General features: G+C 33.7%; 1 protein-coding gene across 3 annotated transcripts in view; it reads right to left on the bottom strand.

Moving 5' to 3' along the window:
• Nucleotides 1–25,906, bottom strand: part of FGF14 (fibroblast growth factor 14) — an 861,172-nt gene that overhangs the window by 133,761 nt on the left and 701,505 nt on the right. The window lies entirely within an intron of this gene.

Consider the following 25,906-nt stretch of genomic DNA (forward strand, 5'->3'; position numbering starts at 1 on the left):
TGACATTATGTGATTTTAACCCAAACTTAAGTTATGATTTTCTTCTGCTTTTTCCTTCAGAAAGATACTCTATAATTTAAAGTATATCATTTTATTTCTTTATTTTTATTTGATAATGATGGAAACATTCTTGTTTAAAGTAATGAAAGCTTCAACTACATCTACTACATTTTACCTGTAGCAAATTTACATTCTATTTACATGACAAACGTCATTCTGGATATGTTTAGTTACCTCTAAGGAATCAGTATATTACATGGAAACTTTCAGTGAAGACTTACAGATAATTTGGTTGGGGGTTATTGATCAATAGCCTCCCTCCAAAATTGGATATACCAAGACTCAGACTCTTTAGTAGATGTTTTAATAACCCCTTTCGGGAACTTCTTTGGAGTATTTTGCTATGTTTGTTTTTCAACTGACCAGAAACCTCTTCATCCTTCTTCAGTGTTCAAACTATTCATGGAATAGCTTTACCACATCTAGCCTTAAGCTTGGCACTGAATAGGAGAGTCCTTGATGCTGCACCATAGATGGGTAGCACAAAGTCCTTGAAGTGCCTTAGCTAAAAGCAAATCACTTTGCAAACAAAATACCAGACATGAAGTTTTCATGGTAATTTATTTATGACCTGCCAAGATGATAGCACCTTTCAAAATCACTGAACAAATCTCTCTAAAATAAAAATTACACCTTGTAATTTTATAACCTTTTATTTTACATAATTGAGAGTGTTTTCACATACAACAGGTTCCTTCTAGTCTAACCTGTTGAGACAAAGGCATTATTATCCCATTTTATAGATGGGAAATATGAGTCTCAAAAATGGTAAGGTAACTAAATTAACTTCTTAAAAAACCAGGACTTGACAATCAGGACACCAAGTTTGGGTAACTAATTCAATTTTAAGACTTTTTTGCACTGCTCTACTCTAGCTATTCAACTAAAACTTGTGCTGAAAAATCACAAGAATTTGCATGCTAATGAGCATTTATTAACTGTTCTAAAAAAGGTTAAGCTTAAAATGTATATTTTTAAAGATAAGTTACTTAATGAGTAGAGAATTTATGTAAAGGAAATGCATTAGAATATAAAATAACGCGACAGATGAGCCAGTATAAGGTGGGTCTGGACAGCTGGTTGAGAGTTCTTGTCCTTTTACTTACAAAATAAGTGCATGGTCTTAAGTTAACTCATCTGTCTTAAGAGCTGTCCTTTCTCTCCATTTACAAGCTAATACTCACTATTCCCTTGTGCTTTGGACTGCTGAAGTAGGCTCCTATGAGCTCCCTGATTCTTGCATCTACAAATCTCCATATAGAGGCCAAATGGATTCTTCTAAAGCATGTCTAACTCTGCCACTTCTGCTGAAAAACTTTCAGTTGTTCTCCTTGCCTTTAGGATCAAATACAAATTCAATTAACTGGCATGTAAAGCATGTTGCAATTTGGTTTGATAAATTATTCTCCTCCATACATTATGAATTCTTTGTTTCTAATAAACTGGTCTACTTATGGATATTTAATAATGTTCTCACCTGAAAATTCCTACATGTCAGCAGTAATGTTCCTGACATGATCAGGAATTAATTATTTCCAATCACAGAATTATAAAAATTAAGATTATAGGCTGTTATTTTGTTTGTAAATTTTACTCAGAAATAGCTACTAGAAAATTTTTAACCTAAAAATTAAATTACCAATATAATGGGGAGTAGTTTGCAAGGAAAGAAGATTTATTCCTAAGGTAAAAAAGAGGAAATGCTAGTAGTGATTGTGGAGGATTGAATATTATACTTAATATGTGTTTTGAAGGTTGAGATAAAGATCTGGGAGAGATGATATAATATCAATAAAATGATTTTGATAACTTTAAGAATCTTAGAATTAATCAATTAAGCAATAAATAAATATTTATTAAGCACCTACTATGTACCAGACACTATGCTAAATGATGCTACAAAAAGAGGTGAAAGACAATCCTTGCCCTTAAGAAGCTGATGATGTAATGAGGAAGACAAGTAGGTAAAAATTAGTCAAAATTTAAAATTTAGGTGGACATATCAAAAAAATTAACATCTTTCTACGGAGAACATTACCAAATTTATGTAGTTTTTTCATGATACATGTTTTGAAGATCTAACTAGATCTAGGATAAAATAACAAACTGTGAGCAACTGAGTAATTCAGTTGAAAATATACCTGTTTCCATTTAATTTCTCAAGTATCTCCAGTAATACATTTGGTTGGGTCCTTGAGTCATCTAGAAAATTGTTTGGTTTTCTACTACTATTGATCTAGATATCATATATGTGTGTCCATATGCATGTGTATACATATGTTTCATTCTGAATTTTTGTTTTTGCTCCATATAATTTCAATGTTTTCTTATTGTTATATAATGTATATAGCAAAATATGTGATCCTCTCAAAACAAAATCAATATTTTTCCAATTCAAGATACAAGAGGATTCAGTATAATTTCAACATAATAAATAATTTCAACTATAAAAAAGAATATTTTCTTTAAAGTGCATTAATATTTTCACTAACAATGGCATCATTTGGGGATATTTTCCATTGTCATGGAAGAAGGATAACAACACAATGAATAAGGAGAAACATCATTAAAGCACACTGTTATAAACTGGTGTGTGTGTATATATATATATATATATATTTAAACAAGACTAATTCCAAGAGTTTCATGACAAAAGGCCTTAGTATATATAAAAAAACATATTTGCAGGGAAAGATATATTTCTCATAGTTTCATCTTTGATTTAAAAATATTTATCTTCCTAAGGATACCAAGATAAGAGAGAAAAAACAAACAGTTGACTAGGAAACAAGGGGAAGAACAGGCAATAAAGTAACTACTATGTGCCAAGAAATATAAGAAGTGTTCTATAAATATTTCATTTTATCCAATAGCCCTGAAATAGAGTTGCTGCTATTATTCCCGTTTTGCCATTAAGAAAATGGAGACAGAGGTTAATAATTTGGATAAGGACAGTGTCAGTGTACATGATCACCTTTGAATTTGGGTCTATCCACCAAAATATAAAGATTAAAGCAGGATTTGTACTTTCTATTTTTCTACTTTTATAAAAAAACATGACATTTATTTTTTTATATCTTATTCTATTACCAATGACAAACTCCATTTATTGTTGGTTTGCTAAAAAAAGTTTCTCTCACAATTTAAAAAAATGTTTTGAAAATGACATGAGATATTTATCAGCTTATCTTGAAGTGCTATAACTGTCTCCCTTATATAGATCTGACATTACAAGTTGAAAATTTATAAATTCTACAAGAATAGTATTGACATATGACAACAAGAACTTTGCCTTTAAGAGCTTACATTAGCCAAATGAATTTCAATTAGTTAAGCATACTGTTTCAAATAGCTTTTAAAATGCACAGGTTGTTTTACATGTCATAAAGCTTATGCCTTTCAATAAATGATCTTCAAGCAACTCATTCAATGTCCTATCCCTAGCTGTTTAAACAATCTAGGATATATAATAAAAAAGAAATTCTGAGTAATAAAAATAAGTTTAAGGTCTGGTTTTGTCACTGTAAAATATAAAACTATTTAATATCTCTAAGTTTAGTTTTCTCAATAGTAAAATGAGAGTAATAATACTGCTTGTCCCAGAAGCTTTAGTGTAATTTCAAGCTTAGTAAAGCCCAAAGACTTTTGGGACACTGTGTACTTGCAGTATCTGTTCTTATATAGCTCTTGCAAGGATCCAATGAGACCATAAATGTGAGTATATTTTGTAAGTATAATAATACTATAAAAGTGTAAGCTATTATAATTTTGGTGAGCCAGAGGAAAATAAGAAATTGGTTTTTACATTTCAATGACAATTCTTTGAACAACAAAAGAAGAAAATGGTGATTATTATCAGAGAAGTTATGCTTTTTGAGGGGGACAATGTCTCATTTGAGGAGTTAGCTCCTTCAAGCTCACAACTGAAATGGTCAGACACAATTGGACCAATAAAATGTAGTTCTGAATTTTAATGTTCCAAACTTAATGGAATAAAAGAATTTGACTTCAGTATCATAATATGTAGGTCATTTCTACCTGGTTGTACTCTTGGACCAGACTCCATCATGCTTGCAAGTATTTCATCATCAGGAAATACCATCCTTTCATCATCAGGAAATTCATCATCATTTCCTCAGTTCTAATTCTCATATCTCATCAGTAACCTCAGTACTCTCTCTCCCTCTGATTGGAGGGTTAGAGAGAGGATCAAAGAATTTTTCTTAAAACCTATATTTAAAGAGCTAGGCCAGTGGTCTCTTTATTTCCCATTCACCTACCCTCCTTTGGTCTGGATTTTATCATGTCCTGTTGGTCTGGTGCTTTTCTCCTTTACCTAACATTTCAGCTTTTTTGTGTTTTGTCTTCCCCCACTGAATTACAAGCTCCTTGAAGGCAGGGATTGACTTTATTTCTCACATCTTTTTTTCCTCAGTTCTTGGGACAATGGGACAAATATAACAGGATCTTAATAAATATTAAGACTGGCTGACTTGAGGTCAAGGGAACACAATACACAAATGCACAGAAAAATTTCACTTGATGCATCCACAAATTATTATCTATATATATATATATGTCTTTTAATTTTTTTTTGTTAAAGATACAGTGGCATAAAATAAAAGCAGATGAAAAAGTATCACTTACATAGCATGTCTAGTTTTGTCACTTTGGTGTCTTTTTAAATTCTAAGATTATGCTGCCTAAAAAAACTGATAGAGATAGTAGTGACAGTTGCATACATGAGACAATTTCCTATCATATACAAAGTGATACATAAACATCCTTGCCAAGAAACCAAGGGTTTTCTATAGAAAACGACTACCACTCCTTCAAAAACTAAGCAAATAAGTGGATATGCACTGTAACTATGCCTTATTCCACTTTTCCATTCTAAAAGTTAACTGATTTAAAATTCATTCTTCTCCAACATCTACTTCCATCAAACAAATCATTAAATATAAGAATTGGGGAATTTTTTAGATGTAAACTGTAGGTAAGTTACTCACTGACTTATAAAAGTTAAAACTATATTATTAAAGGATTTAATTCTTCAAACATAATTGACAGCATCCCAAAACTCCATAATTAATTTCTGTGGAGTTTGAAAAATGTCATTAAGACATAACTTTTGTTCTTTAGAAGGTTTTAAAAAAAATACAGCTAAATGAAAGGAGAAGATTACATAAGAGTAAATTTGGCAAACAGATGCCAAAAAGACTGGAAATGCTATTCCTACAGCATATATTGATAAATTGTGATCCTTTGTAACTCATCATGGAATAAAATTAAAGTTTACACTTTCTTTTTGCTGTTAACCAAACAACCTGGGTCCATACTTTTCATTTTATTTCAATTTATTTACTTATTTGTTACATTAAAATACCCACTTAACTCACTCACTCCCTTTTCTCCTCCCTCTGAGAGAAGGCATACTTTGATAGGAAGATATATGTATCTACCTTATGACAAATCTCTTGAGTTCTCATTTTACTTTTCATCCTTTCATATAAATCTTTCCATGTTTTTTTTTAAATTAAACTGCTTTGTCATTTCTTATAATGTAGTAGTATTCAATCAGAATAATATGCTAAAATTTGTTTATCTATTCCCCAATTGATGGATATGACTTCAATTCCAGTTCTTCGTCTCCACGTAGAGAGCTACTATAAATATTTTAGAACATATAGGTTCTTTTCTTGTTTTCCTGATTTTAGGAAATAAAACTAATAATAGTATTTCTGGATCAAAAGGTATATAGTTTTCTAACTCTGGGGTCATAATTCCAGATGATTCTTCTATAAAATGTTTGTATTGGTTCACAGTTCCATTAGTAGTATATTAGTGCCCCCATTTTCCCCCATCCCCTTCAACACTTGTTACTTTGACCTTTTATCATTTTAGCCAATTTTTTTTTAATAACCCTTACCTTCCGTCTTGGAGTCAATATTGTGTATTGGCTTCAAGGTAGAAGAGTGGTAAGGGCTAGACAATGGGGGTTCATGAAGTGACTATTTTAGCCAATCTTAAAGTTATATGATGATATCTCAGAGTTGTTGGCATACTTGAAAAAATTCTGTATATAGTCTTAACACTGAATTTCCTAAAAGACAATCTGTATCTTTCCAATAAGGTCAGGGGGCAGGATATAGTACTTGAAATAAGGTAAGAACAATTAAAAGGCAGATTCTTTTGAACCTTTGGGAGAAGGAAGAAAGGGTGGAGAAGGGTCAGATTGACAAAACTGGGAAGTCAGTAAAATTTGTATTAGTCATTCTGACATGCCTTCTTAACTGTACAGGAAGCAAAGTATCCTCATGCTTCGCTCTGAGTATCCCAAACTTAACTTTATAGGCTCCCATCATGGTATCTGCTCCAGCACACTTAGCATCCTAAAAAGGAGTTATTTGTCCCATCCCAAATCCAAAATTCTCTTCCATCATAAAGACAGTGAAAAGATCATTAATTTCAGGGGTCTGAAGAAATAAGTATGAAACCCACAACTGACACTTGTATGATACTATACAAGTTATAGAATATGCATTTTAAAATGGCTCTGAACCCTGGGAGACTACATCTCCCAGGACTCTATCCCAACTTCCTGAGAAATATCCCACTTCCTTTGAGGGAGGTGTCTGAAAAAGTATAAAAGAAGAGAGAAGCGTGGCTTTTGGTGCCTTTTCTGGAGAAGAGCCTTTTGTCCTGAGACCCTTTTATCCCTGGGCTGGAGATCAAATTTTCTTTAGCTTACCCAAACCTTTATTTTCCAAGCCCAAATAAACCTAACTATCCTTAGATTCTGGTTTGATTTAATTTAATTCTCCAGCCATAATTATACAAGAAAAGAAAAGCCTGGTCAATTTCACTACTGGAGCAAAGGGGGGCCCAGGGCTACCTTCCTTTCCCTTCCTTTTCCCTCCATGTTTCCTATGAACAAGAATTGCCAAAGAAACATTTTGGGATAAAAAGAGACCTCAAAGACTATCAAATTCAATATAGACAGGGTCAATGAGACTTCTACGTTATCATTTCATTCAACTATTAGAAGCCAGGATCAAAATCAACAAAACTTGAGAAATACCATGAATAGTGCTCACATGCAGAAATATACAGAAGAAGACAAGCCACTTCAGCCCCATTGCCTAGCCCTTGCTGCTCTTCTGCCTTAGAACCAATACACACAGTAGCCAGTCTAAGATGGAAGGTAAGAGTTTTGTTTTAAAAAAGAGATATGGGGAAAGCTTCTTTTAAAAAGTAAGATTTTAATTTGGACTTAAATGAAACTGGAGATGCCAGTAGTTGGGGCAGAAGAAGGAAAGCATTTCCAGAATAGGGACAGCTAGGGAGAATGTCTGGAGCTGAGAGAGGCACTGTCTGGCCTGTGGAACACCTATCTGCCAATCTATCTACTTACCTATCTATGAATTTGAACTTTTGACGGCCCTTCATATATTGTCCATCAATCAAACCTTACAATGACTCAGAGGTAAATACTGCTATTTACATTTAACAGAAGAGTAAATGGAGGTTCATTTATAGATTAAGTGATCTGTCTATTATCACATAAATAACAAGCATTAGAAGCAGGAATATGTGCCCAGATCTTTCCTTTCTCTTAATTTATTCACATTGTCCAAGCATAGACTTGCTCCCCTCAAAGTGCTATATTTACTCTACTCATTCAATCTAATTGTAAAGTACTTCTCCAGTGAAATTATCATATTCAAGATAGCTGCCAAAATTTATAATTGTTTTCTGAATCTTCATTAAACTTTTAAAGTTTTTTTTTTACTCCAGATTAAATGTCAGTCCAATTTTCAATAATTATTTTCTGATATTCTTTTATTCATGTTCTTTCCCTCCTTCCCACACTCCTTCCCTAAGATGATCGGTAATATGATATAGGTGGTTCATGTACTATTATATTATTTTCAGGTTCATCATTTTGAAAAAGGAAACACATATTGGTTACATTGGAAAACTTGATGAAGGAAATATGATGCCTATCAATTGGGGAATGTCTAAACAAGTTGTGGTATATGATATGATGGAAGACTACTGCACCATAAAGAAAGACCAGGTTAAATTTGGAAAAACAAACAGGGAAAGCTCTATATGAACTTTTGGAGAGTGAGATGAGCAGAGCCAAGAGAATATTATATATAGCAACAGAAATATTGTTTGAAGAATAAATTGTGTGTCTACCTCCAGAGAAAGAAATAAGCAAGACAATTTATATTGAAAAAATGTGAGTTTTTCCAATATTTAAGATATTAATTTGACAACTCTAGTATCTCTGAGTCAGTCTGGTAGACCGAACTAGCAGATCCCAGGTCTTACCCAGTGAAAAAAGCAATCTGACTGCTTTTCCTTATGAACAAAAGGGTTTTATTTGGGGAAAAAAACTGACTTAGGGAAAGTGAAGGAGGACCAAAGGGAATTTCCCTAAGGTAATGCATTCATTCATTCTCTCTCTCTCTCTTTCTGTCTCTTTCTCTCTCTCTCTCTCTCTCTCTCTCTCTCTCTCTATATATATATATATATATATATATATGCATATATAGATATAGATATAGATATAGATATAGATATAGATATAGATATAGATATAGATATAGATATAGATGTAGATGTAGATATATATCCCCAAACTCCCAAACTATAGCCCTTCACAGGGTCCTCTTCTAGTACTTGAAGGTCCTTAAAACTACTCTATCTCTGAAACCCAAATCTATCTAGCTATCCTGTCTATTGCCCCCCCCCCCCAATAATATTTTGTAGAGGAAATATTGTTCAGGTAACTCAGATAGGATGGAGGAACTGGCAAAGTTTCCCCCGGGTTCCAGCCAAGAGGCTGCAAGCTTCAGTTTGATGACAATCAGATCTTAGCTTCTCACTCAGGTTGGCTCTTGTCAATAAATTTGATATATTTAAGACTCTGGAAATCAGGAATACAGGTGTCAGGAATAGATGATCTCTGGTAGATAAATCTCTCAGTATAGATCAAATGAATGGAAAAGCGGAATCACAGAGGCAGAATCTAACAGCTTTCACAGAAAGTCAGTTATTTCCCTTAGACAGGAGGTAGTGTCTCTCTCAGCTCCAGCTGAAATATGTATTAGAGAATTTGTTGAATTTTAAAGATTCTTTGTTTCCCAAAGACAAATTAGAATCACTGATTTTTGTAAAAATATACTTGTACATATTAGAGCTATATGAAAAGAGCAATTATATTAAAGCTCAGCTTTTAGATAACACAGTTTCACCACATAATTTTCTAGTGGTTTTATCCTTGCTATAACCTAGTCTTGGTGGATAATAAACAGTGCATGTGGCCAGGTTGTTAGGTTTTTACTTAAGAAGGCCAAGTCTATTCAAGATGAAAACTCATGGGCACTCCTACATTCACTGTGACAGAATTGGCCCAAGATCTGGAGGAAAATGAGGAATGCTATGAAATAAAAGTACTGATACTTTAGGAATTGCCCCTGCAGAGACTTTTTAGTGTACTGGAAGTAGCAACTCTTTCTTGTGAACTTCTTCTACAAGGACATACATAGGAACTACTCCACATCTCAGCAATGAATTGAAAGATAAGAAATCTGGCATGCTAAACCCTTCTTTGATTAATGTTTCACTCAGCAGATGCACCTACTTGAAGATTCATAAATATTTCTTAATAAAGGTAATGATGATGACAGACAAAAGAATGAAAAAGAGGCCATTTACCAAGTTAAAAACCAATCAAACATTAAAGATCACCATTTTGGACTTAGAAAACATTTTGAACGATCCTAAGAGCTCTAAAAACAGTTATTATGACACCAGTAACTAATTCATTTGTCCTTCACTTATAGAAGTAAAATATATTAAATAAAGTTGCATTCTTCACATATTTGACTTAAAATATGAAAACTAGTCTCATGTAGTAGTCATTAATAGTGTCATATCATAAAGGTGTTTATATTAGAAATGAAAGGAACATTCCATTTTATGGTCGTAAAAGATCTGTGGTTACTTTTTTTTAATACCTACATAGAACTTCTATGGCCAAAGCACAGCTATAACTTAGTACAGAGAATTAAGGAGATGGTATTTAGGGAATATACATCCATTTCACTAAAATAGCTGGATATTAAAAAATATTATAATAAGGAGATAGGAAAAGAACAAGAAATAATGATTTAGAATTTGAGAATCTAACTCGAAAGTTCTATGTAGGTAATAAGAAAATGGAAAGAGAGGGAAGTTTCACTGAAAAGAGGAATATTAGATAGAGATAGAGATGAAAACCAGAGAAGAGAAAAGGAAACAAGGAGAATGATTATCAATGATGAAGGATCAGTAGAAAGCATATGAGAATAGAAAAAAAAACGAATAAAATAGATGATAAAAACACATCTGAATTTCAGGGAATATAAATAAAAGAATTATTCCTGCTAGTAATTATGTTGTAATATTTATAAAGCACTATACTGAATTCTTGATTTCTCACCAAGTCTATGAAATTGCTCCAGTCTCTGAGTCTACAATATGTCATTCTACAATTCCTAAATGAAAAGTAAACATTTATTTGAATTTGTTTAAAATGGTCCCAAAATCAGTGTCCAAGGAACAAGTGCCTTGAGAAATATCCTTGCACAATGATTAAATGGTCAATTAAGTTATGTCTTATAAACTAATTTTGGAATGTCATGGATGGTATATATTTATAATATCACATTTAAGTTAACCTGGTAACATAATAATCCAACAAATATTTTTCACTCTTTTAGAATATGCTAAAGCAAGAGCAGAGAATTATTTCTCAACCATGTGAAAAAGAGACTCAGGAAAATAACAACTCCAACTATTTAAGGAATATAATTTGTTTCTTTTCAATAATGAATTTATTCCAAATTATATTATTTCTAAAAATGAAGGCCCAATACTATTATGTTGAAATGAATGATGAATTAGATGGTTTCTATGTAAATTGGAAAGACATCCAGATACTGATGCAGAGCAAAATGAGTAGAGTCAGGAGAACATTGATCACAGAAACTGAAATACTATGGCACAATCAAATGTAGCAGACTTTTTCTACTAGTGGCAATGCCACACTGAGAAACTTATGAGAAAGAATGCTTTTCACATTCAGAGAAAGGGCTGTAGCAGTAGAAATGCAGAAGAAAATCATATCATCGATCATGTGGTTTGATGGGTATATGATTGAAGTTTTGACTTTAAAAGATCACTCTACTGCAAATACTAATAATATATAAATAGATTTTGAACAATGACATATGTATAACCCAGTGGAATTGTTGTAAATCCTTCCGAGTTGCTCTGAATCACTGCATTGCCACTAATGGAGAAGTCCATTCCATTCTATTGTACCACAATGTAGAAGTCTCTGTATATAATGTTCTCCTGGTTCTGCTCCTCTCACTCTGCATCAATTCCTGGAGGTCATTCCAGTCCCCATGGAATTCCTCCAGTTCATTATTCCTTAGAGCACAGTAGTATTCCATCACCAACATATACCACAATTTGTTCAGTCATTCCCAAATTGGAGGGCATCCCCTCATTTTCTAATTTTTTGCCAACACAAAGAGCAAGGCTATGAATATTCTTGTAAAAGTCTTTTCCCTTATTATCACTTTGGGGTACAAACCAAGCAGTGTTATGGCTGGATCATAAGGGAAGACAGACTTTTAGCACCCTTTGGGCATAGTTTCAAATTGCCCTCCAGAATGGTTGGATCAATTCACAATTCTACCAGCAATGCATTAATGCCCCAACTTTGCCATCTCCCCTCAAACATTCATTACTTTCCTTTGCTATAATGTTAGCCAATCTGCTAGGTGTGAGGTGATACCTCAGAGTTGTTTTGATTTGCTTCTCTCTGATTATGAGAGATTTAGAACATTTTTTTCATGTGTTTATTAATAGTTTTGATTTCTTTATCTGAAAATTGCCTATTAATGCCCTTTGCCAATTTATCAATTGGGGAATGGTTTGATTTTTTGTACAATTGATTTAGCTCTTTTTAAATTTGTGTAATTAGACCTTTGTCAGAGGTATTTGTTATGAAGATTTTTTCCCAATTTGTAGCTTCCCTTCTAATTTTGGTTGCATTGGTTTTGTTTGTACTAATGCTTTTAAATTTAATGTAAACAAAATTATTTATTTTACATTTAGTAATTTTTTTAACTATTGCTGGGCCTTAAAATCTTTTCTTTCCCAAAGATCTTACATGTATGCTATTCTGTGTTTGACTAATTTACTTATAGTTTCCTTCTTTATATTCAAGTCTTTTACCCATTCTGAGTTTATCTTGGTATAGGGTGTGAGATGTTGATCCAAACCAATCTCTCCCATACTGTCTTCCAATTTTCCCAACAGTTTTTATCAAATAGCAGATTTTGGTCCCCAAAGCTGTGATCTTTGGGTTTAATATAGACTGTCTTGCTGAGGTCACTAACCACAAGTCTATTCCACTGATCCTCCTTTCTGTCTCTTAGCAAGTACCATATTTTTTTGAAGACCACTGCTTTATAATATAGTTTGAGATCTGGTACTGCTAGGAGGCAAGCTTCCTTGTTCTTTGACTTTTGATTTCATTAATTTTCCTTTAAATTTTAGGATCTCTAATATAGTTTTCATATGAGAATTTTTAATTTGTTCAATTTCTAGTTTTTTAATTTGTATGCCCAATTCACTGACCTCTGCCATCCCTAATTTGTTAATATATGAACTCAAGTATATAAATTTCCCCCAAGTACTGCTTTGGCTGCATCCCATAGATTTTGAAAGGATGTCTCACCATTGTCATTTTCTTCAATGAAGTTATTAATTGTTTCTACGATTTGTTCTTTAACTAGCTGGTTTTGGAGAATCATATTGTTTAATTTCCAATTAATTTTTTTATTTGCCTCTCCATGTACCCTTACTAATAATTATTTTCATTGTATTGTGATCTGAGAAGGCTGCATTTATTATTTGTGGCTTTTGCACTTGTTTGCAATGTTTTTATGCCCTAGTACATGGTCAATCTTTGTGAATGTACCATGTGCTGCTGAAAAGAAGGTGTATTCCTTTTTGTCCCTATTTATTTTTTCTCCACATATCTACTAACTCTAATTTTTCTAAGATTTCATTCACTTCTCTTACCTCTTTCTTATTTATTTTTTGGTTTGATATATCTAGTTCTTATAGAAGAAGGTTCAGGTCTCCCACTAGTATAGTTTTTTTTTTTTAATCTATTTCATCTTTGAGCTCCACTAGTTTCTCCTTTTGAAATTTGGATACTATGCCATATGTTGCATACATGTTGAGTACTGATATTTCCTCATTGTCTATACAGCCTTTTAGCAGGATGTAATTACCTTCCTTATCGCTTTTAACTAGATTTATTTTTACTTTAGATTTGTCAGATATCATGATTTCAACTCCTGCCTTCTTTTTCTCAATGTACGTCCAATAGATTTTGCTCCATTTGCTTACCTTTACCCTATGTGTATCTACCTTCCTCATGTGTGTTTCTTGTAGACAACATAAGGATTTTGGTTTCTAATCCACTCTGCTATTTGTTTGCATTTTATGGGTGAGTTCATTCCATTCACATTCAGAGTTATGATTACCAACTGTGTATTTCCCAACATTTTGATTTCCACTCCTAGTCCCACCCTTTCTTCTTTCACTATCTCCTTCTACATGGGTGTTTTGTTTTTAATCAATGTATTCCCACCCTTATTTTACTTCCCTTTCTACCCTTCCTTCCTCCTCGTTTCCCTCTTATTTTCTTTATGGTAGTTTTAAACTACCCCCCCACCTTCTCCCTCCCTTGTATTGCTCCTCTCCCCACCAGTTCGTTTATTACCCTTTTATTTCTCTATAGGGCACAAATAAATATATATGCATACACATATATGTCTTGGCATTTCATCCATACAGTTGGTCACTCTTCCTTCTAAGTATACTTCTTCTAGCTACCCATGTGATATTAACAATTTTTAAGAGTTACCAATATCCTGTTTTCATTTAGGGATACATATCATTTTAACTCATTGGGTCCCTTTTTAAAAAGGTTTTCTTTTTTTTTTTTTGCTTTTTTGTTTTCCCCCCTTTCTTAATTACCTTTTGGTGATTCTCTTGAGTTCTGTGTTTGGGCATCAATTTTCTGTTCAAGTCCAGTCTTTTTTTTTTTTTTTAACAAATGCTTGGATGTCTTCTATTTTATTAAATGACCATACTTCCCCCTGCAAGAATATAGTCAGGTTTGCTGGGTAGTTGATTCTTGGTTATAGATCTAGTTCCCTTGCTTTCTGGAATATCATATTCCATGATTTTCAGTCCTTCAGGGTAGATGCAGTTGGATCCTGTGTTATCCTATCTGTAGTTCCATGGTATCTGAATGACTTCTTAGCAGCTTGTAATATTTTTTCCTTGCTCTGATAGTTCTTGAATTTGGCTATAACATTTCTGGGTGTTGTCAGTTAGGGATTAAGTACAGGAGGTGATCTGTGGATTCTTTCAGTTTCCACTTTTCCCCCTTGCTCTAGAATGTCAGGGAAGTTTTCTTGGATAATTTCCTGTAGGAATATGCTCAGGCTTTTTTCATTTGTCATGGTCTTCCTACTGTCGACCAATAATTCTTAAGTTGTCTCTCTTGGACCTGTTTTCTAAATCTTCCATTTTGAGGAATAAAGTATTTCATATTTTCTTCAAATTTTTCATTCTTTTGATTTTGTTTTATAGTTTCCTGTTCCTTTGTGAATTTGTTTGCTTCTAATTATTGGATTCTAGTTTTTAAAGACTGAATCCCTGGTTTTTTGCTCATCCTCCTCCTCCTGTTATGATTTTCTTTGGAGGTCATTTTCATCTTCTTGGCCTCATCTTTCCTCTCATCTACCTCATTTTCATGATGATTAATTTTGGCTTTCAAGACACTATTTTCTGTTTCCAGATGATTTATTTTGCATTTTAAGTTCGGTTCCCAGTTTTCTTCAGCCTCTATTAATTGTTATTTGAACTTTATTTTGAGGTCTTCCAAACTTGTGTCTAATTTGCTGGAGTTTCTGTGTTTTTGCTTAGTGTTCCTTGACCCTCCTCTTTTCCATTTACTTTTTGTTCATTGCCTGGATCGATTCTGTCAATTGTAATTTATTTTTTCTTTTTCTGTTGTTTACTCATATTTCCCATTTATTTCCCCCCTCTAGTTGCCTGTAGTCTTGCTCCTCTTATTATGTGCTGGATCTATGGTTTTGGACTGTTCTCTCCTGAAGGGGATTCTTCTCTGTTTTGCTGATTGATCAGGTTAATCAGGTCTTCCCTGGGCTGACAGCAGAAGCTAAAAAGGAGCTAGGCTTCCTGCCTGGTTGTCAAGGTTGTTGCCTGTAGTTTGTTGCAGCTTTTTCCCTTGGAGCTTAGTCAGCAAGGCTCTCAGATCAGTCTGTGGGGGAAGGGTGTTGGAACTTGAGTTTCCATCTTATCTTCCCTATTGATGAAATTGAGCCAGGGTGGAGGAGTTGATCTACAAAGCTGGCTGTACCCTGAGGCCAAAACCTCAAGAAAGGGGGGTGTGGCAAGATAGTGTGTCTTGGCTGCAACTTTCTCTGAGCTTCTCCTCCAGTTGCCTCTACGCTGCCTGTGTACTATGTCCAGAGCTCTGCTGGCAAGGTACTCCCTTCGGACTAGTGCCCTTGCTGGCCCAGAAATTCCAGCCACCACTGGAAGCTCAGCATTGTAGGTAGGGGAGGGGTCCAGGGACCTTCCTTCTTCCTTCCCCTTAAACTTGTGGGTTCTAGAACTCAGGGTTTTTTGGGGGGTGTACCTTTTAAATTGGGTCCAGGATGAGGGTTCACTAGCTTTTGTTAGACTTGGTTTTCAGTACCCTCAAAGAATTTTGTTTACAGTCCTTTATTTATCCTAACAATTTTAGGAGATCTAGTCTGAATGAGTAGCATGAAAGGCTTATTCTCTGGGTTGCAGTAACAAGCATCATAATATCACCTTATTGGTTAGATAAAAGAGCTCTACCCTTACATTGTTTAAATATTATTTAGATGAGGTATCTCAGAGCCTGGTCTACAGACTGAAATTCAAAGTTCCCATTTACTTCCTGATTCTAGTCCTAGTCTCAGCCAAAGAATTGTAGAGAAAGTTAAGAAGCGGTACCTCACAGTTCTCCTAGGATCCCAATTCCATCAGAATTATGAGGGAGAAGAAGAGAGAGAATTAAAAAAAATCTTTTCCAATAAAGGAAAAAGAAAACATAGTAACATATTTAACACTTTGTAAAACAAATGCTAAAAAGGAGGAATAATAAGGGGGAAATTGAACATAGAATTTATTTAAAAAGTCAAATCTCATTATTATGATAAAGTACAAAGAAAAGAGGAAAATAAAGGTAAGTAAAATTTGTATCCACAGATCTTGCCTGTCCACTTCAAAATAGCTATATATCTGGTCTCTAGAACTACTTTGAGATTCTTAAACCTCTGTATGCTAAATGATGTCATAATGCAGCAGATCCTCATTAAAAGTTTCTGGGACACAAGAGGAACATCATGTATTATAGGTCTTCATTGTTCTAGTGCTCCTTGATACACTCCTACATTTCAGAAAAAGGATTGAACATGTGGTGTAACCAAATTCATGCCATAGAAAAGCTCTGGTTAACACAGTTTTGCTAAAATTTCTTAGCACAAAAAAGAATCTTGAGCCAGAAGTCTATGATTTCCTCAATTGCTAGAATAACATTCTATAGGCAAACAGGCTTTCTCATTGTGGTGGGGTTAAAAAAATACTAGACTAAATGTCAAAAGATGAGTGCTTTTCAATCTCAGCTCCTCCACTTACTAGCTATTTGGCCTTAAGAAAATCTCTTGACCTCTCAGTTTTCTCTTTTGAACAATGGCATAGAAAAGATCACTAGGAAGGGTGAGATTTTGTTAAGATTAAATGAGATTGTATGTGTTAAGGAATCTACTTGCCAAGACAAATTCAGGATTTATATGAACATAACTACAAAATTATATACAAATACAAATACAATACTATTTTTGTAAATAAAATAATTTATTTTTATTTTATTTACAATAAATACAACAAAAAATACAAAATACAAAACAACTACAAAACAAACTACAAAAACTTCATACAAATAAAACTAGATCTAAATAATTGGAACAAAATCAATTGCTCATGGGTAGGATTAGCTAATATAATAAAAAAAATGACAATCCTACCTAAATTAATTTACTTATCCAGTGCTATACCTATCAAATTACCAAAACATTTTTATAGAATTGGAAAAGATGATTACAAAGTTCGTTTGGAAGAACAGAAGATCAAGATTATCAAGGGAAATAATGAAAAAATAAACATGAAAGATGGAGGCCTAACTATTTTAGATCCCAAACTACACTATAAAGCAGTAATCATTAAAACTATTGGGTACTGACTTAGAGATAGAAGGGTGTATCAATGGAATAGATTTGAGGTAAATGACAGTAGCAAGATAGTGTTTGATAAAACCCCAAATCCCAGCTTTTGGGACAAGAACCCAATATCAGACAAAAACTGCTGGGAGAAATGAAAAACAGTATGGGAGAAATTAGGCTTAGATCATCATCTTATACCCTATACCAAGATTAACTCAAAGTGGGTAAATGATTTAAATATAAAGAGGGAAACCATAAACAAATTAGGTGAACATAGAACAGTATATCTGTCAGATCAATGGGAAAGGAAAGAATTTAAGACCAAGCAGGAGTGAATACTACAAAATATAAAATGAATAATTTTGATTACATGAAATAAAAAAAAAATTTAGTACAAACAAAAACAATGCAATCAAAATTAGAAGGGAAACAACAAATTGAGAAAAAATTTATAACAAAAAAAGTCTGACAAAGATCTCACTTCTCAAATTTATAAGGAGCTAAATGAATTATACAAAAAATCAAGCCACTGAGAAGTGGTCAAGGGGCATGAATAGGCGGTTTTCAGATAAAGAAATAAAACTATCAATAAGTACAGGAAAAAGTGTTCTAAATCTCTCCTAATTAGAGAAACTCAAATCAAAACAATGCTCACACCTAGTAGATTGGTTGATATGACAGTAATGGAAAATAATCAATGTTGGAAGGAAGGTGGCAAAATTGGGACAGTAATGAATTGCTGGTAGAGTTGTGAATTTATCCAGCCATTCTGGAAGGCAATTTGGAATTTTTTGCAAAGGGCTTTAAAAGACTGGCTACCCTTTGATCCAGCCATACATCACTGTTGGGTTTGTATCCCAATGAGATAATAAGGAAAAATACTTGGTCAAAAATATACATTATCATCCTTTTGTGGTGGCAAAAAATTGGAAAATGAAGGGGTGTCTCTCGATTGGGGACTGGCTGAACAAATTATGGTATCTGATAGTGATGGAATATTATTTTGCTGTAAGGATTGATGATCTGGAGGCTTTCTGTATGAATTGGGAGCATATCAATGAATTCATGCAGAGTGAAATGAGAAGCAGAAGAACATTGTACACAGAAAGTAAAACATTGTAGAAAAATCCAATGTAATGGACTTCGCTACTAGTAACAATGAAACAAGCCAGGACACTCCAGACAGAATTATGTAAAAGAATGCTATCCGCATTGAGAGAAAGAATTATAGCAGTAGAAATGCAAAAGGAAAACATATGACATAACTTATCATATATATATACATACACACACACACACACACATATATATATAGTATGTGGGTATGTGATTTGGGGTTTAGGACTTAAAACAATTGCTCAATAGCAAAAATGAGTAATATGGAAATAGGTAACAAGTGACAACATTTGTACAACCCAGTGGAATTGCTTGTCAGCTCTGGGAGAGGGGAGTAAGGGCAGAGGGAAAGAAAATGAAACATGTAAAAATGGAAAAAATATTTAAAAAAATGAAATTAAGATATTGTTGGTAATGAATAAATAAAAAAATTAAATGAATGAATAAATAAATAAATAAATGACATTGTATGTGTCAACGTTATTTCTCTAAATTCTTCATCCAATATTACTTCTAGGAAACCCAAGGCAATGAAAAATCCTTAAAAGTGACAAATAAGTTCACATTGAATAGTTACTATCCTACAAAAGTGTCATGCTTCTTTTTTCACTGGAGGTCATTTCATTTGTTTCTCATATTGGGATTGGTTGGCTGAACATGAAAACCAAAAGATAGGAAAAGTTCAAGAGGGTATACTGGGCTTTCCTTAAAAATGGAAAATAAGATATGGAATAACTAAACATACTTATATGAGAAGTCTCCATGAATATCATCTAGGCAGATGGGAGGCAAATTTTGTCTTGGAATGAGGGAGTGGTGGTGAGGAATATAATTTCTTTATAAAGGGCTCTTTGTGGAATGTACTGCTTCAGGAAGTAGTGGGCTATCTCTGAAGGTGTTCAACCAAAGTGTGAGTGGCTATTTCTGAATAATATACCATGGAGTGAATTATCTATAATTTTATAATTACTCCAAAGATTTTTTTTTCTTTTTTCCTAATGCCAGAGAAGTGATTTGAAGAACTTTATGAACAATGGTGCAATTACAAACAAGGGCCCAGAAAATGTAAATTATAGTCAAGAAGCATGGATGTAAAGCAGAATAAAAATTTATGAAATTGTCCACCTATTCCTTTTGCAGATGAAATTGTGCTGATTGCATTGTCTTGTAACAGTATAGCCTCCTTAATTCATGAAAACAACATTCATGAAATTTATGAAAACAACAGACCCAAGACTAAAAGTTTAAAAATTAAGTCCGTATTGCATGAAAAATACTATCCAAGGTACTCTGGATTCAAAGATAACTGAGACATAGTGACCACCTTGTACTTCTTACAGTATATTAAGATGGGTGTGTATACACAGAGAGCATTAGTAGGCAATGAATCATGAAAATGCCTCTGAGATAGCTGCGCTCTTTGTGGTGGCCAAAAATTGGAAAATGAGGGGATGCCCATCAATTGGGGAATGGCTGAACAAACTGTGGTATATGTTGGTGATGGAATACTATTGTGCTCAAAGGAATAATAAAGTGGAGGATTTCCATGTGAACTGAAACAACCTCCAGGAAGTGATGCAGAGCGAGAGGAGCAGAACCAGGAGAACATTGTACACAGAGACAAACACACTGTGGTATAATCGAATATAATGGACTTCTCCATTAGTGGTGGTGTAATGTCCCTGCACAATCTGCAGGGATCAAGGAGAAAAAAACACCATCCAAAAGCAGAGGACAAACTGAGGGAATAGAAACACGGAGGAAAAGCAACTGCCTGACTACAATGGCTGAGGGGACATGACAGAGGAAAGACTCGGAGCGAACACTCTGACGCAAATACTAACAACATGGCAATGGGTTCAAGTCAAGAACACATATGATACCAGTGGAATCACGCGTCGGCCACGGGGGGGGGGGGTGGGAGGGAGGAAAAGAAAATGATCTTTGTCTTTAATGAAAAATGCATGGAAATGAACAAATAAAATACTATAAAATTAAAAAAAAAAAAAAAGAAAATGCCTCTGAGAGGTCCTGAGTGTTATTTGAGGATTATCCAAGAAAGATGATTTCCAATTGAGGGAATAAAGAAAGGCTTCACAGAAAATATGGTACTTAAGATATATTTTAGATCATGCCTAGTATTTCAATTGAGTATAAATGATGAAGAGAAAACACCTTAGGTCTAGAGGCAGTAAAGCCAAACTCTTGTCATTATATTTCCAGGAAAATACATTGATTGCCCTTGTAAAATTTTAGACATGTTAAATTATATCTTATATATTAAAAAAAAATTTACCAAGGAACCAAAAAATCTCAATAGAATAATAAATCAACATTTGTACAGCCACTTAGTTAAATCAGATTTAAAAAAAAACCAAAACACCAAAAATAGAATTGATATTTTAATGGTGACTCCCAATGGATTGTTTTCCAGGTCATTCCAATGACATAGTGATATGGATTTGACATTAACAGAAAGACAGTACTAACAATTGTAGGTGTGAGATAAAGAAACCCCTGCAGTTCTACAATGAAGTGAATTGGGTTAGAAACCTTTAAAAAACAGTAGGTCATGAAATGCCAAATGAAATTTTCTTTTCTACAAAGAGATAAAGGGAAAGAGCAATGAACTATTTTTTTAAAAAATAGATTTTGACTAAAATTCTCCAGAGATTTTCCCCTGAAGCTTGTTATTCTGCTAATTGGAAAAATATAAAAGAAAGGTTCTTTCATCTCCCTTTAAAACTCATCAGATAACTAAACTGTAAAAAGGCTTAAAAAGTAGACCTAGTGATGAATTCTTCAGTCATATGTCAGGTTACTAAGTGCTCCTGAAAAGTAGACATTTCCACCTACATAAATCTATTCATTCACCAGAAAAGAAGTCTAACCCTTACAGTTAACTTTCTTTACCTGGAACTCTATCTCTCCAGCTCTATATTCACTCTTAAGAGTCGAATCCCTCCCCACACACAATGGCAGCAGAAATTGACAAGAGAATGGTAGGAAGGTGCAGATAGATTTCAACACACATTTCTAACACAGATTCCCTAATTCACTACCTAAGTCTCCTGCTGAATGAGAAATTGGTTATATTTCAACAGTGAAATTTATTTTAGTTATCAGATCATTGTCCTTAGCATTTCTGGTGCCCTTTTATTTTCTGGTCAAAACAGAAAGATAATGGGAAGAAAAACCGAAAGAGATATTGCCTCTCTCTCACCCTTTCCCACTGTCTTTCTCTCTTACAGAAACACACACACACACACACACACACACACACACACACACACACACACACATTAAAAATTAGAAAAACTCGAGTCATGAGGGATTTTCCAAAATGGTATGGCTCAAAAAAGGGTAAGACATCAGAGCTTTGGCAATTGAGTAAATAATGTGGAAAGCACTAGGATATTCATTTTCCCTTTCTTTTCCATTCTTTTTTATAAATTAGTAAGATATAATTACTCCAAGGATCTTTGTCTAATAAAGCTCCCTCTATCACCTCTAGTGGTCATACAGTTCAAAGGGGACATGCCTCCCCCACATTAGAACTCAGCAATTTTTCCTTGTTTTATCTTATCCCTTGTATTTGAACTTCAAAATTTCAACACAGCTAGGGACTTTTCATCAGGAAAACTTGGGAGTGTTCTATTTCATTAAAACCAATTTTTCTTCTGGAGGATTATATACTGTTTTGATGAGTAAGTTAGTCTAATTTTTTTTTTTGCCCTCTAGAATATCATAGCCCAAACTCTCCTCTCCTTGGCTACTAAATCATGTGTGAACTTTACTGAAGCTTCTTGGTATTTGAATTATTTTTTTTTTTGTAGCTTCTTGCACTATTTTTCTTTGACCTGGTAACTTATGATTTTTAATGTAATGTTCCTGGGAGCTTTGATTTGGTGGGAATGTCTAAAATGGTTCTCCTGATGCTTTATTTAGGGTACTCAATTTTGTATTATTTAAGGCTTTCAGGGACACATTAATGAACTCAAATGATCCAGGGATATGCATGATTCTATCACTTTTCTCTTCCCCACTCTGGACCCATGTGAGCGCTAGAAATTCCTGCCTTCTTTAGAGTCTGAGAATCATGACTGTGGGCTTGCTAGGAACCTACTGCTGGATTCAGTTACTACCATCCAGGAGAAATGCATGTCTGGTTCAGAGTGACAGACCTGTAGCTTTCCTTTTAACATGGCAATCTTATCTTGATTATTCCTCTTGAGACTTCAAATTGAACTAGAAGCTGGCAAAGAGAACCTATTCTGTTTTTGGTGTCTGAAGCCTACTTCTGCTTGTTTCTTAATATCCTTTCTGTTCAGTTCATAGGGTAAAGCATGCTACTATTCATTCTTTCAGGAGATCTCACCAAGGTACCTGCCCTTCAAGGATCTGTGACCCAGAAACAGTATTGAACAACAACACTTTCAGTTGGCTCTTGTTGCTGCACCCTACATATATTTAGGGCTCTACACCATTCTTGTCTTCTTCTTACACAAAGACACAACTTTTCCCTATACTTGAATTTCCTATTGTATGCTGATGTAGGTGAATTGTGATTATTTTGTTTTTTATTCATTTTTAATTTCTTAATCTGATCCATTTTCCAGATCTGTCTGTAGGATTTGTGAGATAAGGAACATGCTGTGTTTCTTTATATTACTCCCTTTAATAGTATTTTTACTATCTATCCTTTACACATGTATTTTCCTTGGCGATATTAAAATGATCTGTATCTATATCCCTTTCCCTATCTCACTGCATTAGATTATATGTTCTTTGAAAACATAAGAAAATTAGAGGGCTAGCCTTTTAAAGTCTCCATACCATTTAGCATTGTGAATCTATGATTTGTTCATGTATATCATCCAATTGGACTCAAAAGGACTTTCTCTTGTACACACTCTATCTTCATCTCAATATTAAGAGGAGATAAAGAGGGACAGGGAAGAAGAATGAATAGGGAAGGATTGGGCAAAGAGAGGAACATAGAGAAGTCAATTGCTATGTTGCTAGGATGAATTTTCATTTCTTGTCAATATTGTATATTTTTCCTATATTAACTGCATGACTTCATGTTATATGTATTTTCCATAATATGAAGTTGCCAACATTCTTGGTATTCTGCTTTCCAACTATATCACTAAGGGGGAATTTTAACTTTTATATTATTCTGAAAGGGATTGGACTAAGGGGTACAACAGCAATATTTAAATTAAGTAATATTTATTATATAAACATTACTCTATAAGCCACTAACCTCATGAGAAAAAGGAGTTAAGAGAAAATTTTTACTAACATTGGACATTTTGATTCCAAAACTTCATGCTAAGCACATGAAAAAGTGTTCTAAATCTCTCATAATTACAGAAATGTCAATAAAAATAATTCTGAGGTACCCTTACAGATTGGTCAATATGGCAGCAAAGGAAAATAATAAATGTTGAAGGGAAAGTAGCAAAATTGGGACGCTAATGCATTGTTTGGTGGAGTTGTGGACTGATCCAACCATTCTGGAAAGCAAGTTGGAATTATGTCCAAAGAGGTTTAAAAGAATGCCTGTCCTTTGATTCAGCCATACCACTCCTGAGTTTGTACCCCAAAGAGATAATAAGGAAAAAAATACTTGTACAAAAAAATATTTATAGCCATGCTTTGTGGTGGCAAAAAAATTGAAAAATGAGGGTGTGTCCCTCTATTGGGAATGGCGGACCAAACTGTGGTATCTGATGGTTATGTATTGTATTCCAATCCAGCAGAACCAAGAGAACTTTTCTACTAGCAGCAATACAATGACCCAGAAGAACTTATGAGATAGAAAGCTTTCCACATCCAGAGAAAGAACTGTGGGAGCAGAAACACAGAAGAAAAGCATATGATCGATCACATAGTTCAGTGGGGATATATATGATTGGGGTTTTGACATTAAAAGATCATTCTACTGCAAACAAGAATAACATTTAAATGAGTTTTAAACTATGGCACATGTATAACCTAGTGGAATTGCTTGTCAGCTCCAGGAGGGGGAAGGGAAGACAGGCTGGAAAAATCATGAATCATGTAACCATGGAAAAGTATTCTAAATAAATAAATTATTTTTAAATATTTTGAAAGTCCATGCTAAGATCATTAAAGATGATCTATACTATGCAATTATAAGCTTCACAACGGCTTTAAAAATGAGGTCATTTGTTATACTCCTCATTTTGAAAAAAAAAGTTTTCCTTTGATAAAATTAGAATATCTTTCAGTTGCAAGAATAAAGGTGCTAGCTGAAGAGGTGATTATGTTTTCTAAATATTACATGTTCATCTTTCTTAAATAAAACTTTCCAGTTTTCAAGCAATTTTCTTTATCAAATAGTGAGTTTATTTCAGCACTTAGGTTCTTTAGGTTTAGCAAACATTTATATGCTGTGTTCATTTGCTTCTATATTTTGTCTTCATAACATATTCCACTAATAGTTCTTTCTCTTTTTAACCATTACTGAATCTTTCTGGTGTCTTCTATTTTGCACTATGGTTTGAAAACTTACACTGCAATTTAAAATCAAGGCAGGAAGATATAATGGAGAAAAGACTGATCTAAGATTCAGAAGACCTGGATTCTAATTCTCCAGAATTTATTACAGTAACAGGGAACAAGCTATTTGATTTCTTTGTTTTCCCAGTTTTCTTGCAAGTGTAATACAAGATCTAAACTGGATTATTCCTAAAAACCTACCTAAAGATTTAAATTTAAAATTGTCTAGGAATCTACCCCAAAGATTTAAATTAGATTATTTCTAAGGAGTTTCCATAAACATATAAATAGAGAGATAGTTTTTTTAAATAGTTGAGAGGCAGGGAAGATAGTGCTATATTAGCTCACAGAGAGAGAAAAAATATATTATAGAGAAAAGGAAAAACAGAGTCAGGAAAAAAGCATGTATAAGAAAGGATGGATAGAGGAGCTCAAAGATGAACAAAGAAGGACCCAACTCACTCCCAGTTCCTGCCTATAGCAAAGTTGGAGAAAATAAGACTAATAGTGTTGAACCATGAAGATGTAAACTAACCAAGTAGCTGTGATGAAAACTGATTAAAATGAAGCTAGGTTTTCTTATACTTAAAAAAGAATTTTACATTACATTTGAACTGATTCTTTAACTGAGTTTTCATAAAACCTCTGACTTCATCCTGTCCAATTATATGAGAATAACAGAAAGAATAAGTGCAACATCATCAAACATCTTTTCCCTTTCTGATCAATACTAGATGGCTCCTCTGTGTAGTGGGGGCCAAGCACCAAAC

The sequence above is a fragment of the Monodelphis domestica genome, chromosome 8, assembly GCF_027887165.1.
Source record: "Monodelphis domestica isolate mMonDom1 chromosome 8, mMonDom1.pri, whole genome shotgun sequence".
In the NCBI taxonomy this organism is placed as follows: Eukaryota; Metazoa; Chordata; class Mammalia; order Didelphimorphia; family Didelphidae; genus Monodelphis; species Monodelphis domestica.